The sequence below is a fragment of the Dermacentor variabilis genome, chromosome 3 (assembly GCF_050947875.1).
Source record: "Dermacentor variabilis isolate Ectoservices chromosome 3, ASM5094787v1, whole genome shotgun sequence".
NCBI lineage: Eukaryota > Metazoa > Arthropoda > Arachnida > Ixodida > Ixodidae > Dermacentor > Dermacentor variabilis.
Genome location: NC_134570.1, coordinates 124,341,155 through 124,353,560, shown reverse-complemented (window position 1 = coordinate 124,353,560; position 12,406 = coordinate 124,341,155).

Genomic DNA, 12,406 nt, shown 5'->3' with positions numbered 1-12,406 from the left:
GGGACCAACTGTTAACCTACAACGAAATCACCAAGCACTATTACTTAGGGCGCAGGACATTCCCGTTGCCACATCCTAAATTAAGTAGGCCGCAGGCGGTTACATTAAGGCTTCTGCAGACACGGACGTACCCTAACCCGGTCATCATGAATAAAATTAATCCGGACTGCGGGGTTTCAGTCTATTGTAGTAAGTGTGGGGGTTTGCTCGATTTACAACACATGCTGTGGCGCTGCTTGGCGTTGGCCGGTGATGGTTCTCGAGGTGAACAGTGGTGGCAGCGAATGCTGCACAGTGAAGTGCTGGCGGACCAACTCAGGGCTGTCCAGAGGGTCCGTGTGATGGCAGAGGGGCTCGGCCTCTGTACGGACGTGGGAGCGGCCCGCATCAGTCCCAGACTGATCCCTCAGGACCGAAATAAAGTTCTTCATACCATACCATACAGGACAATGGTTTAAAATTAACATTTGTAAAACCGAAACTATCTTATTTAAAGCCAAAAATGAATGTCTGAACTTAGAGGCCGAAATTTTACTAAACTCCTCAAGAATAGAGCTTCTCCGGTCTGCGAAAACGCTAGCTGTATTTTTTGACAGCCATATGTCATATATTGATCACCTAGACTTCCTTGCAGGAAAAGTTGCGCAAGTCGCTGGAATACTGTTTCGTTTAATACCGTTGCCACGCAAAGTCAAACATGCTTTCTTCCTGAGCCACATACAGTACTGCTGTCTGGTGTAGAGTACAACCTGTGCTGCCAACATAAACTGATTATTCCTGCTTAAAAAAACGTAATTCGTACTATCTGTAATGCTCCGGCAGGTGCTCATACTGCACCTCTCCTCAAAGAGTTGAAATTACGCTGCACTCTCTGTTAGACGTCAGGATGCCGTTAGCCTATCCTAAAGACGAAAAACAAAACTAGTCATACATTACGTCCTTAATGCAGTTAATTTGAAACAGAACCGAATAGCGTCGATGGTTACTAGACCACTGACGTGGGCCACATCCTCGCACTAACCATGCTTTTCAAAAGTTACATCATGTCTTACAGCGCCTGTTAAACATACCCCAGCGTAATAACATTTGTAAATGAATGATCGCGCCTCGTACTGAGTAGGTGGTTCGCCGAAAAGCCGGTGGAACGGATCAGCTTGTCAGTAGATGCGCCGGCCGGTATGTGGTGCAGTGGGGCGCCCCTCGCCCGTTCGCCGGCTCCCTCTCTTTCTTTTGTCGTTGGTCCCCCAACCACGGGTGCAACAATGTATGGTGCTGGCTTGCGACTTTCAACATCCTCCCCTGCAATGAGCGCCGGCTCATTCCCGGCCACCATTGTTCGCACAAGCTGGCACCTCGCTGAGCTCGAGTGGGTACAAGGCTTGTACGGGTGGTCGCAGTTCGCTTTAGTTCGGGAGAAGGTTTTTGCAAGCGCGTACTCGGCCATCTCTTCCAGGAAAGGTCTCCAAAACACGACACATTTTCCACATCTGGCGTGAAGCCCGATCATCCCGGAGGAGAACTCTGTCTCCCTCACCGATGCCTCTCCCTCTGCCTGGCTTTGTGATAAGCGCTAAATGAAGTTGCAGTAGGTATTCGCGTCTCCACCGTTGCCAGAATGAGTGAACAAGCCCGGCGCGTCGCCTCCATTGGTGTGTCTCTGCTGCCGATTTGACTTCGGTGGTTTCTCGGAAGGGAAGCAATCTCGTTAGCTGGCGACCGACGAGGAAATGGGCTGGAATCAAGGGCATAAGCTCCCCCGCGTCCGAAGACGCGAAAGTCAGTGGGCGAGAATTTACGGCAGTCTCGGCTTGGGTTAGCGTTTGAATTTAGATCAGGTCCTGCGAAGAAGACGTCGTTCAGTGACAGCTTTTCCGCCGCTTTGGAAGAGGCATCGAATACGGCTCTCAACTTGGTTGTTTTGCTACCAGGCCAGAGCACACCTCAGTGTGGCATGTAGTAAATGGGCCCCAGCGGGGACTCACCCAGTTCGTTCGCTTCCTCGGTGTGTCCAGCTTGCAGGTAGTTCCTGATTGCCTGATCGTAGTCTAGAATGGCTTCTTCATGTCGCAGCAGCTTCGCCGTTAAGTCAGTGCGATAATGTGCTCTGATTGTCCGTCAAGTCTGACGCGTTCTCGTTCCATGGGAGAGCTACTTGGTATCTACCGTTCTTGTGGGTGATGGTTTCTTCAAAGACCCGCAGAACGCTGTCGTCTTTGGCAGTCAGCTGTACATCGTCGACGATCCCAAGGTGCTCCATCTCCCAGAATGATCCTAGTTGACGAGAAATTTCGTCGGGTGCTGTAGTCACACCTACCCGCATCACTCCGGTGGTTGCTGATAGTGGCTGGAATGCCGCAGGTGGGACGGAACCAATGTGGTATGCTTTCTGCTCTGACGCGTTGCCTGTCACTGACGGAGTTGTCGACCGGCTCTCGTTGGCTGTCTGACTCCTGAGAGCTCTCTTGATCTTTGTTTTGAGGAAGAAGATTTTCTGGCTGTATGCAGCACAAGCTTCTAATTCTTCATCTAATTCTTGAAGATCTATCTTATTTTCGATGCTCTCGTTAACAGATTTCTACTCATCTGCTTGTTCAAGGAGAAGGTCGCGGCGTTCCTCAAGCTCACCGACTTGGATGGTTGGCGATTGCAGTAGGTCACTGGCCGCTGCGATGACTTTCTCGATTGCTTGTCGCAGGGCGGCCTGCTTCTTTTGTAGTCGTTCCATGGCGCTTTCGATGTCAGCAGGCGAAGTATTCCCGGGTTTCGGCACCAAAAATGTAAATCAATGATCGCGCCTCGTACTGAGTAGGCGGTTCGCCGAAAAGCCGGTGGAACGGATCAGCTTGTCAGTAGATGCGCCGGCCGGTACGTGGTGCAGTGGGGCGCCCCTCGCCCGTTCGCCGGCTCCCTCTCTCTCTTGTGTCGTTGGTCCCCCAACCACGGGTGCAACAAAGTATGGTGCTCGCTTGCGACTTTGAACAACATTATTGTAACCTCTTGTCCTGTTTCGCATTTCTGTTAGTTCTTCAGCGGTACTTGAGCATGAGTGAATTTGTTGTTTCAGTTTTTTCACTGCTTTTGTTGGTCATGCATAAATTATGGATTTCTTAACTAATATGCTTTGTAGTGTTTCCTTGCATTGCATTTCTTTTTGGTGGCAGAAGTATAAGCTAACACTGTATTGCATTATGTTGTATTGTTTCTGTCGTCGGTCCTGAATTGGTGCCTGTACCTGCCGTTGCTACCCTTAGACTTGGCTTTAAGGCCAGTCAAGCTGCTGTGTACAACTTTTTCCTTAACTGCTCCACATAACGTAGGCTTCTAGGAATAACCGCAATTCAATTGAAAAAAAAAGCCAACATTATTGGTTATCAATATCAGAGTTCGTACGCCTCCACAGAATTGCTGAAAACCTATCACTTTGAAAAAAAGTGATTCAAGAGCCCTTCAAACTTCCTTGCAATACATGTGTTCCATTAATTCCTTGAAAACTTCGGTTGATGGCAACTTCTTAATATTAAGTTCAGGAAACCTACATAAGGGCGATGCTATCGCCGTTGTCTATCGGCGAACAGTCCTAAATACTGTCTTTAGAGAGTGTCCTTAAACCATCAGAATGTGGTGTGTTGACAGTCACAAACGACAGGTTTTTTAATCTCCATCGGCATCGTGGAGCTAAGCAAAGCCAGATCAACCGACCAAGTTGTGCCACAATTTTATTTCTTCGCTAGTTCGTTCACACCACAGCCATCATGGCTCCATTTTCGTTCCCTAGCTTCTAGAAACGCCCGAGGAATGGAACTTTCAGCCACTCAGCTTTAACACGAGTATTTTTGGCTAAAGTTGGACACAGCTAACCATAATGTAAGAAGGTTAGTGACGTGATTACAACGCCAAAGCCAATTTACAAAAGCGACCTGTAGAGCTTTAAACGTGTGTCCTGCTAAGCAGCTGCCAAGCTGCAAGAGACTGCAGCTAAAGAAAGGGACACCTCGTCGTTCGACAACCTTAAAAAGTATAAATTGTCCTTGAATTTGGAGTGAAAAGTTGAACCTCGCAATAATGAAATTTGTTTTACTTGAACCCCATCCGAATGCTTTAAGTCACGCAAGGTAACCATTACTGACCAGATGAAAGTTACGAAGAACTTGTGTATTCGTAAAAACTCCATTAGAAAAAACTTATTAGGCAGTACTGGGTAAGGCATGTTTATTTGCATGTGCGCATAATATATTTCAAGCAGTGGATGATAACTATATATTGTTTAGAGCCAGGATCGTTCTGCTCCTTTTATATTACCTCGCGGATGAACAGACTGCTGCATCCCTCTGTCCACTTTAAATAGCTTAATAGTTCTGCGGAAACCCGCAAGGTGGAGCGAAGTAATTAATAAAGAGAAAATGAGGCATCTGCCCAAACGTAGCAAATAGCTACAAAGAAAACCCATACGGGTTCCTCGAAATAAAAGGCCTCTCATTTGAGGTAAAATTCGTGCCGAATCGCTTTCAATATGCAAAAAGAAGTGAGGCGTGCAGACAGGACACAAGAGTAGAGAAGTGTACAACACGAACGCCGACTATCAACTGAAGGGAGCACTGACGCGAAAGAAGAAAGAAGACACAAAACTCGTCTGCGCATGCTCAGGAATGGTAACACCACGTGTCAGTCGGGTACACGTGCCAGTCTATGTGAGAGATAACTGTTAAGGCACTTAATCTCTTCCTTATGTAAAGTAATCGAAGGCTGACTCACGCACGCACTTCCACCATTATAGATGTGCCATGCCTCTAGCATAAGACGCGTATCTTCATTCTTATGCCTGTACCATGTCGCGCATTCATCTTACTCTGGCGTGCAGTTACAATCTCGGCAATGTAGCGATAGATTAGAAGGCGATCCACCGATTAACGACCTTTTATGTTCCATTAGCCTCTGATTGATACACCGTCCCGTTTGCCCTACGTAGAACTGGCCACAGCTAAGGGGAATTTTATAAACCACACCCATACGACAATCAGTAAAACTGTTGTTCTTATTGTGCTTCGCTGGACCAATATCTGTTCGTTTTTTGCCTTTTACCCGCTCCTTTTTATTCTGTGCGGCAGCGCATATCTTACCTAGCTTATTGGTAGCAGTGAAAGCAACATTAACATCATATCTACTTGCAACTTTTTTAAGCCTGTGCGACGCTGAATGAATATACGGAATAGCCACTACTCTTTTTTTGCTATTACTGCTTTCTGTAATCACGTCCGTCCCTCTCGAAACCGACTTCTTTAGGCGCTCAGCCACAGTGGCCACCGCTACACTAGGATAACCTGCTTCTAATAGGCGCCGGACCTGCGCATTAAAACTGGCGCTCATTTGGTGTATGCAGAATCTGGTGAGGGAAGACTTAAGGCACGACATGGCAATTCTGTTTTTTACTAATTTAGAATGCTTGGATTGAAAGTTTAGCAACGGCTTCGAAGATCTTGGGGAGTACTGCCAACAAACATGATTTTGTTCGAAGGTCAAGGAAATGTCAAGAAACTGAATTACGCGTCGCTGAGGAAATTCCTTGGTAAACTTTAATCCTCCCCCATAATGTTTAAATTGCTCACTTACTGAGGTAGCAGCGGAATAGAATTCTTACCTATTGAAGAAAATCAGGTAATCATCAACGTAACGAAATATCTTGATAACGCCATCACCTAAGGCTTCCTCTAAGCAGTTGTCGACCTTACTCAGGTAAAGGTTGCTAAGAATAGGGGCAACCTTTGAGCCAATACAAATGACTGATTTCTGAAAAAAAAAACGCCATCTCTCCACCCAATCAGCGTCGACTTCATGTACACTGAAAGAATTGAAAGAACTCTTGTCTCCTGTCTGCACGCCTCACTTCTTTTTGCATAATGAATCCTTACCAACAAGCTCAGCTTTCTGTCGTTCCCCGCTTTCAATGCTCGGTAACGCAGCCAAAACATGCTGCGTAAGCCGCAGCGAGGTATTCACATTCTCGGAGTTCAAGAACTCACCGATGAACGCCAGCAATATATTCCTTTGTGCGCTTTCTTCTCCAAAGCGTACGGTAACACGCCTCAACATCTATTTCAACTTCATGTGATTGCGAACTGAAGAGTTTATGAAATACGGCTTTACTTCAGCTCTGTGAACATAGCAGCTGGTCAGAATCAGGAAGAGTACAGTGACCACGTCGAAGGCTCTACGAATCCACTAATGCAGATCATAACTGCCAGTCGGCCTAGTGTGAATAGATTCATTTTTAAACAAACTTTTTTTTTTTTGCGTCAAACAAGAAGGGACAAAGTCGTTGTGTTGCTCCTTTTCTTTGTGCCTGTTTGTTCTGCGCCAAAATAAGTTAGTTAAAAAATGCAGATCACTGATGTTGCCGAGCGCAAGCGTAGGCTTTTTCATCCGTCGGGTCGAATTAAACAAGATGTCGAAGAAAACGTAAAAACACGCCGCTGATTTATTTGCCAGTATTTGCCTAATTCTAACACGCCCCACAGTCAAACGAGCGCCTGCTTTCTGTGTGCCCAAAGTACAAAGCTAACGTAGAAATACCCATAAGCGTCTTAATCAAAGTAGAAATCTAACGCGCGCTTTATCTTTCAGCAAGAATGGGCAAGGGTCTAATGCGCGTTGCACAATGACTGCTGGTTTGCTAAAGTAAGCTTCGCCGCAGAGCAGCAAGGTTAGGCGGCAAAGCACGCAAAAGCCCTGTAAACGTAATTTTTAGGGAAGATTTCATGAGAAAAAAGACAAGATGGCGTTAAAATTGGGTTACTACCGCAATCAGACATTGTGAGATATGGTTATAGCTTGAATTTCGTAGTTCGATCCGGAAATAGGCATTTTCGACGGGAGATGAAGGTTTGCTCATTGCATTCATTGTCCCCTGGGCTCCACCACAGAGACATACGCCACAACTAAAGGGATTGCTGTTGGGGTTTACCATAAGAGTCAGTCAGGCGCGTGCGTGTTGATTCATAAAGTTTCCATCATCCGGGGAAGGTCAATTTTACGATCGCAATAACACAAGTTTGAGCTGGTAGAATTGCATGAGCGCTGGCCGGGGCCCCCGTTCGAAATCGAATTAAACGAAAAAATAAATTAAACGGAGTCAAATTAGCGGAAGTCGGCTGTATTTGGTTCATCTTAATAGCTATTTCATGGTAATGTGCAGTGTGCTGCAGACAATGCATGTTCCCGCACAGGCTCCTCCAAAACAAGCATTTTAGACGCTGCATAGTCGTGCCCGAGAGCGGTCCGGATCCTGGAAAGTAAATAAATAAATAAATAAATAAATAAATAAATAAATAAATAAATAAATAAATAAATAAATAATAATTCACAGGGTCCCTTAAAATATTCCTAAGGCGACTTGAAGGTGAATGCCCAAGTCGTTTACTCATCGTCTTAATTCGCTTACTCATCCCCCTGAATTCCAAAGGTCGAGGATTGGCCTCCTACCCAAGGTCGTGGGTTCGAGTGCCTTGATTAACGCTATCTTAATTAAGTGTTTCTTAATTAACTCCGCTTTCATTATTACCAAAGGTCGTGGCTTTGACTCTCATAAATTGTCTTGGTTCGACTCCTACCAAAGGTCGATGTTTCGTAGCCTGTTAGTACCTTCCGGGTCGTCGACGCGTTTTTGCTTAAAGACTTTGAAGGTCGACTGACTGATGAGACATAAGCTTTTCGGCTTAATAAATAAGTAAGTAAAAAAATAAAGAAATCAATAAAGGAATAAGGCAGCGTCACCCATAATGTGAAAAGGCCGTTTCTATGTAGCCTCGCTGCCCACGCTTGTCAGTACTAGGAGGGGCATTTAGGGGACTGAAACTTTGTGATAACTTGTCATTGATATATGCCGCTGCAGTAAGGACCAGAGACTGCTGTAGTACTGCAAGCCATAGCTATACGGCTGTGGGTCGTTCCATGAAAACGTGTAAGGTCAAATTTTGCGCTCGGCCAGTGCCCCGAACGATCTTGAGGACGGAGACAGCCTGCGGGCATTTCAAACGGACCTTTTTGTGTGTTATTGCAAGGATCAAGTGGTGGATGATTAATTTGACTACAAGAAGGTGGTGGCTTTTACCCACCGTGGTGGCTCAGTGGCTATGGTGTTGGGCAGCTGAGCACGAGGTCGCGGGATTGAATCCCGGCCACGGCGGCCGCATTTCGATGGGGGCGAAATGCGAAAACACCCGTGTACTTAGATTTAGGTGCACGTTAAAGAACCGCAGCTGGTCAAAATTTCCGGAGTCCTCCACTGCGGCGTGCCACACAATCAGAACGTGGTTTTGGCACGTCAAACCTCATAATTTAATTTTAAGGTGGTGGCTTTGACAGCCTCTTGGAATTGCACGTATACGCGGCATTCCTCCTCTTCGAAGGGTTCAGTCGACCACCTAGAGGTAATAGACTTCGCTGCTGCATAGGGCCTGATACACACACAGCGTAATAATTATTGCAGGAATGTTGAGTTCACCACAAAGGCAGTGGTTCCGACACTCGATATAGGAGTAACACATTCTCCGTAAAACCTGCCTCAAAGGTGGATCACGGGACTCCCACATTACATGAGTCTACTGACCACTGACACAGTTCTCATGTGGTTGTTCCGGGAGAGGAGTTCACCATATGGAGGGAGTGAGTTTGGTTCAGTTTGTCAAATTTGTTTGAGCATGGGGTCGTGTGACAATCACAAAGTTAAAAGACCCTGTGGCGCTGAGAAAAGGTATCAACTTATCATATTTGCGACGCGCAGATTGTCCTGAAAATGAGCCTCAAAAAACCCATCATTTTCAAAGTGGGGTCGTTCGTTTGCGAGGTCTGATGCATTACAGCGTGTGTGCAATGGACGACTATAAGCACGTGCAACTTGGTAACCCAACCAAAGAAGTAACTTAATGAAGTGACGTCTTCCTCATCGACACGAAATCACAAATCTTAATAGCGGCTGCGGAGGACGTGCATACGGTGACACCATAATGCGAAAGCACATTGCATAGTGCTTTAGTTCAACATTACAAAAATTTAGCTGGCTCAAACTAATCTGGAGCTAATACCGCGACGGCGTCTTTTATAGCCCCGTGTGTGGCTGTGAACAATAAGCGGACCAATCAGTGACCTCGGAGCCTCTTCAATGAGAAAGAGCATTGGTATTAACATCAAGCGCAATATTTTGAAACAGCAGGAAGAGGTGGTGTGGTTCACCATAATTTTATCGGCATTCGAGACCTTAATATTGCAAGCCAGCTGGCTGCGTTGAGCACCCAACTATATATACGTAGTTGTCTGGTTTCAGCTTCCATTAGCTATGGAAGCAACTGCTAGAGATGATAAGGCGGTAATAGCAGGCAGAGCGTGACGATGTACTGCTTATATTTCAGCGAAAAATACCCCTCTCTCTCTCTCTCTATGGCATTCACGGAACGTCTGGAAGTGATACCGGCTTGATACTATGGCCCCTGTAATAGCGTTCACGCCCAGGAAAAACTAGTATTGTTTTTTATACCTACCTATCTAGTTGCATCCTGGTCTTCGTGAACGGAAAGAAGTCGCACGCAGCAGTCGGTTGACAAGTTCTTATTGGGGACTTGTGGCATGGAAACAAACTTTGAATGCACATGAAAAGAAGTACCCCATTATATCAGCATTAGCTTGCCCTTTTCTTGCGCGTTTGGTGGGCTAATAACGGGTCATGGCTCCAACGGCTTGAAAGACGGCCTCCATTCTTTCTGGCAGAGACCCGCAGAGAGCCTCGACGAAGGTTGTGTAACTTGAAGACGTTTTCACTATTTTTGTATAGCTTGCCACAGTTCTCAGCACTCGCCAAGTCCAAGGAGAACGTGGAAAGGTCAGCCTTCACTCGTGCCCAAACATGCTCTGTTATGCTCATGTCGCACCCTTGGCGCACCAATCAATGCACATTACCCCTCGTTCATCCAAAAGACGTGTCACGACCGTTGCTGAATGCATAGGAGGCAAGTTCTGTTGTAATAGATAGTACCCAAACGGGTGTGCACCATTCAATGCACGTGGGATTATCTCGTGTTCGAACAATGTGCAATACCCCGCACTCGTAAATCTCCCAGGGAATTTTACAAGGGAACTTAGGCCGCCAAGCGAAATAGCCGCCCACACGTTTCCTGACGTGCGTCCGCATGCGGCCACCTCCTTGGCGTTATGCGGACAGAAGCGCGTGTTCTCCATGCGCCCTACTTTTGTTCTGATGGTCTCAGCAGCTCGAGGAAGTAGATTTGTCGGAGAAGATGACACGTTTCCAATCCCCCACCCTCTAGCTGCGGTGATCGACAGCGAACTTCAAGCGAGCAGTTTTGCTGGCAGCTGCGAGAAGAGGTTTCTGAGCGGCGATGCGACTTCGGAGTGCGGCTTCTCTTAGAACTTCGCCATACCGTGTTGTCACTTACATTTGCCAGGCCGAGAGTACATCGCACGTCCTTCACACTTTGAGATGGCTTCTCATTGGCTGCAGCAACAATTTGTAGGTCTTGATTGATCGACGCGGCGCGGGGTCGTCTGTTGTGCGGCGCATCCTTAATGCGTCCTTCATCTCGGTATGGTTCGGCTATCCTATTGATGGTCTTCGACTGGCAGCCTGTCAAGGCAGCAGTGTTGCAATGCGTGTAACCTTTCCTTGACAATTCGACGACTTCTTCCCGCTTATGCAAAGGCACTCGCGACATCGTTAGGCGCTGAAACACAGATGACTGCTAGGCACGGACCGCCGTGTTCTACTTTATAAGCATACTGCACGAAAAAAAAAAAAAAATAGGCGCATCAATGCACAGCCAACGCCACCTGGAAATAAGCAAATCCTGTGTATCACGGCAGGCCGCGTCACGACAGATTCCTCAGTAGGTACGCAGCCTGATGGATCATCGGATGTGGTTGTGTGCACTGATATGAACTCATGTCATCTATAGCGGCCGGTGACACAGAATCAGCTGCCATTTCGTAGCAACACTAGCGAGGCGGGGGTGCAAATAGCGGAACGGCGGCGTCCTTTCCACTTTTTTTCCGACAGTGGCCGCCGCGAATCTCCCCACGTCGGATTCGACGCTATTTGCCACGCGTTCGCGTGTTCCGCTCATATTGCTCACGACAGTACCCATCTCGCGCAAGCTAGTGTGTTCAGACGCTTGGCCAACGCCTCATAAATAGCACAAGGCCAGTGCAGTTCGATCCATGACGTCATGTTACCATGCCCGATTGCCATAGAATATAATGAGGACGCATAAGCTGCGGTGATTTTCACGTCACCACTTTCGTCACGCCGGACCTGGCAATGGAAATTTTGGTCCAAGTAACACGGCATCCTAAAGAAAAGTGCATAGCCCTGCTATTAGGTATAGCTCAGTCAGCAAGACACAAAGCTTCTGGGCGTGGAGTCGTGATTTCAAAACTCACTACTGGCAACGTTTTTCCTTACAAATTTGTTGTTCTTTAACGCAGTAGCGCTAGCAGAAACCCCTGTGTCGCAGACACTTCGGTGTCAACGTCGGCGGAGTTGTCCGTGAGCGAAAATTTTCGTATATATTTAGGTATATGTACATGCGACGTTTTGCTATGTGACATGCTGTATATGCTGGCTATATGGTACTTCGTTATATTGCCACATGGTCTGGCACAGCTAGAGGACTGAAAAAGAAGAGAACGAGGTTCGTCTCGGGGGGCATCGCACGTCGACACTTACGTTTCGTAAAGTTGCGAACGCCTCATTCAGCGTGTATACTACAGCAGGGTATACGCGACAGTTTGGTGGAGCTTGCTGGGTACACTCAACTTATGCAGGAGATCCCACTGGGCAGCAAGAACCTCGGCCCACAATTGCAGTTGACTCCAGTTCACCGCACAAGCCGGTGAAACCGACGCCCCATCGCAAGTCGTCAGAGACCTAGGCAAAGCCTTTACAGCACGGCTCATTGAAAATGTTTTTAAACTCACCTGCACGACCCATCGAAGGCCAATTGTCTATCATGCGCAGACAAACAGTTTGACCGAGCTACTGAACGAAACGATGACTGGCATGCTGTCTATGTACGTAGACGTACAGCACAAGACCTGGCATGAAATACTCCATTACGTAACGTTTGCCTATAACACTGCTACGCAAGAAACAACACGCTTCACGCCGTTTTACCTCGTGTACGGCCGTGAAGTACAGACTATGTTAGAAGCAATGCTGCCGTGCGACAACATCGATCATCTGGACCTTGCCCGAGATGCCGAAATTTTCGTGCAACGAGCGGAAGAAGCCGGTCAGCTTGCCCGAGTACATATAAAGAAACAACAGATTATCGATGCGCACCATTACAATCTCCGCCATCGACAAGTCGAGTTCTAACCTGGTGAGCTAGTTTTGGTCAGGACT